Raw genomic sequence first — 4,302 nt, 5'->3', positions numbered from 1 at the left:
TATATATATATATATATATATATACACACACCTAATTTCTTCAGTTGATCACACACCAGTTCTACAGCTACAGTAGGAAGGCAATCGTTTCTGCCCTGCTCATTCTGTACCCTATCCGGCATGACTTGCTCTGTGGCCCAATGAAATAGCAAAGCAAAGTAGTAATTCAGGAGTTCAGTTTTCTCCTGAGTATCAGTAACCAGTTGACCTGAGTTGTTGAGCAGTGACCCTACACTCCCATTTACTTCCTCTTTTTCCCTATGTAACTAAAGAAGGCCTTTTTTTGTCATTGATTCCCATTGCTAATCTAAGTTCAGCTGTCGCCTTAGCCTTTCTAATTTGTTCCCTACAAGTGTGGACCATTGTTGTATAGTCCTCCTTGGGGCCTGTCCCCAGCTTCCATTGTTTGTACACCTCTTTTTTCTTTCTAAGGAGGATAATGATATCCCTGTTTAGCCAGGCAGGCTTCCCAGCCCTTCTGCTACCCTTTCTCCATGTGGGAATGGACTTCCTTTGTGCTTCAAGGATCCTTAAAGAGTGACCACTCTTCATGCACACTTTTTACCTCTGGTCCCTGGTCCAACAGCACTTGCACTACTAGTGACCTGAGCTTGTTGAAATTTGCATTTTTGAAGTCCAAGACTTCAACCCTGCTATCAGACTTATCAGCCTTGTGACAGACAGTGAATGTGATAGCTTTGTAGTCACTGTCACCCAGCCTACCTTCTATTTTTAAGTCACTCACCAAGTTGTCTCCTTTGGCCTGGACCAAGTGTAGGAGAGCATTACCTCTACTTGTTCCCCAGAGGCAAGTAGCACAGGCACAACTTTATGCCAATGTGAGTTGTCCCTGGGGAAAAGTGCATGAATATTTATCTGGACATACCTAAATGGGTGAATTGTTTTTTCTCAAAGTTGCAAAAAACTCAAAATCAAATACCCACCCCGAAACAATGCATGCAAATTTCATATAAAAATGAAAGTTTCAGTAACCCAGTGACTGAAAACAGAAGATTAGAATGAAAAAAAAACAAAACATTAGGCAGCCATGAAATTACTGCAAAATATCTGGTCAATGTTGTATCAGCTATAGTTTTCAAAATACTTTAAACAGTGTTTTGCCATAAATAAAAATGTACAATTACTTGAAATAAAATAACATGTTTTTCCCATGCTGTGGCTCAGAATATTCTTTTATATAGAATACAAAAGTGAATTCTAGCAATTTAAAAACACTCCCTTGAGGATCTCACATATTAACATGTTTTTTGTGTTTCTTAGTAGTGTCTGGATTTCCTCTGCAGTAGGGATAACTTACACTTCATGAAAATCTTTCTAATTGGGCACTGCAGCCTCTCAATAGTGTTTTCATGTACCTTTTTAGTTCACAGCGACTTACATCTTCCTTTCCGTATCTTTAACAGTCACAACACTACTGCTTGATGTTCTTTAATTTGCAATTATCTCACGTAAAACATTACAGAGGCTTAAAGCTTTTCTTCAAAGTTAATCAAAGACTAAACCACTTCTTGATCTCTGGAACTCAAAACTTTTGCCCAACAACAGGAACAAAAAATAATATTATTTTTTGGTTACTGCTCCATCTTAATTTTTTCTTTATTTTTTTCCCATAGGAGAAGAAGGAAAAAATAATCTTATGTACTTTCATATTTTACAAACAAAACAAACTATTTTGGGGTTGTAGCCCTAAGTTTCCTAACCATTTTTCCTGCAGTTTTTGTTTTGTTTTATATTCTGTGAAAGACACTTAAGTCTGAAGACAGTCATGATTTGAAGTTAAACATATATGTTGGTCTTAAAAGAGACAGGATATAAAATGGGCCTGATTCTGATTCTCCTCTCACTTACAATGGTATGAATCTAAGGAGACTTCACCGAGGTAAATACATTTACCCAAATAAAAAAATAGTATGAGAAGACACTAACCTTATACACATACTTTTTTTTTGCCATTTCCTTCCCCCTTGTGATCCTTTGCTTAGTGTTTTTTCATGAGCAAAATGCAAATCTAGTAATAATGGAGGTCAAAGAAAACTTTTCAGTCCATGTTGTAGAAATTAATTTGAAATTAAGTTCCACATATTCACCCATGTCTAGTAATAAACAGTGTCTTCCCTCTAGCTCCTGCTCCTTGTCCCTTTCCTTTCCTCCCTGATGTTTCCCACTGGCCAAAACTAGGTGCTCCAAGGAGGAACCTGCATGCCACCACTTCTGTCCTTGGCTGAGTCCAGGTCCCTGAACAGCTGGTCCCTTGTGCCTTTCATCAGTTAGGAACAGAGGTGGTGACACTCCTTCCAGTGTCTACTTCTGGCTAGTGTGGGACATCTTAGGGTGCCAGGGAGTGTGTGCTGGTAGGAAGAAACCATGTGCCACCACCTCTGTCTGTTGTTGAGCATGGCACTCTGCACAGCTGTAGCCCATGGCTGGAATGGGGCAGCAGTAGCTCTGGGGTTCCTGCTGTGCCCAGATCAGGTGGAAACAGTGGTGACACTGGTGGGAAAGAGGTGTGACTACACTGTCACATTCTGGACTGTGACCGCCGGGCTTCAATTAACCATTTTCGAGCAGTTTTTGCCTTGCAGGTAGATGTCAAACACCTGTTGGGATCTTGTTGGTGTCGGAGTAGCTCTCTTCTCTCTGTGTCCCCAAGCCCATTCTTGCCTACCACGACTTGATGTTCCTCAGTGTAAGGGGTCGGTTCGCGGGATACTCCGTGGCCCAGAATCCCTCAGCGGTCACTTCACGGGGCTCTCCCACCTCTACACCCCGGCCTCACACCACCTTCGGTGTGTCCCTCATCTGCTGAACTTGTTCCCCAGCCATTAGGGTGACACCCCCTGGCCTGCCTCTAAGCAACCACGACTCCCTGTCGTGGTGATCACTGGCCAGCTCAGCCCCACAGCCCTTCTCGTCTGTTCTCCTCTCCTCAGGGAATGGACAATCAAAGAAAACTCAGGCCTCACAGAGGTTTCCCTTCAGCCTCAATCTGCGGGCACGCTCCCCTAGCTCTCTCTCCCTTAGCCAGGGTTAAATGACCAAACAACCAAAAGAAATGCTGCCCACCCAGCGTCTCCCTATCCATCAAGCAGTCTGCTTCGAGCCTCCCTGGCTCCCTTCTAGCCCATCCCGGACCGATCACTTCCAACGGTCCCACCTCCTGCTCAATACTCTATCTGCCTGACGGCGATGCCCACCCCAACTGTACCCCTTTGGAGTTCTCCCAGGGTCTGTTCTCCCTGGCGAGGCTGTCTCTATGCCCTGTCATTCTGGCAACCCACCGGTGGGTCGCTGCACTCCGTGGTATCCTTCATGCCGCGTCCTCAGGTGCCATGCCACTATCTCCAGCATTGTCCAGGGCAGTCTTCAGCCAGGAGGTCTGGTTCCACTTTGTCCGTACTTCTGCCGGCTCTCCTGGCTCCGTGTTGCTCGCAGCCACTGCTCCTCTCGCTGGCGGTGGCGGTTGCTTTTCCTTGCCCAGGCTATCCTCCCCCTCCGCAGCTGCAGCTGCCGTTTTTAACGCTGCCGGCCGGCGTCCATCTGTGACATCACCAGCTGGTTGTAGTTGAATAAAAAGGCAGTTAACGAGCTGTGCGGGCTCCTCCCTCCGCCTTGTGCGCGTCTCATCCAGAGCTGCAGGTGAGTCCCGTTTACTGCTTTGCTTCCCAGGACATGGACGATTGCCCCCAATGAGACAGAAGCTTCTTTCATTTTGTCATCTGTTTTATCCAGTTATTATTAATGACAAGATGCAGTGCTTCAGCTTCAAAAGAATTTGTGTTGTTCAAATTTGCATATGTATTTAAAATGGCAGGTGAATCGATAGTAAGTCCTATTTGGGCATGTAAAATGAAATAAGATTCTTCTCCTGTGAATTTTATTGAGGAACAATATATGAGCCAATACGGAAGACTAGAAATGAACCAAGGATTGAAATATGGCATGTAACATGTCTTGGCCCTGTTTATGAGGGATCTTGGTTTTATCTGATTTTTAAAAATCCCTAATTTTCAGATTTAGAAAAGTAACCCCAAAACTCATGTTTCATGATTAAAATGAAATGTCACTGATATAAGTATATATAGTGGTGTTTCATTTTAACCATGGAAAAATATGGATTTTGGGTTACTTTTTTAAATCTGAAAATTGGGTTTTTGTGGTGTTGTTTTTTTTTTTTTTATCAGAGAAAACCAGGATCCCTGCTGTTCTAGTAACCAGAACGGAATGAGAACTCTTTCAGCAAGCAGCTCTTGTATTCTTATCATTGTGGTATACAACACTAGT

Source organism: Gavialis gangeticus, unplaced genomic scaffold (genome assembly GCF_001723915.1).
Source record: "Gavialis gangeticus isolate Ggan-Ray unplaced genomic scaffold, GavGan_comp1, whole genome shotgun sequence".
Taxonomy (NCBI): domain Eukaryota; kingdom Metazoa; phylum Chordata; order Crocodylia; family Gavialidae; genus Gavialis; species Gavialis gangeticus.
This window is presented reverse-complemented; position numbering follows the sequence as displayed.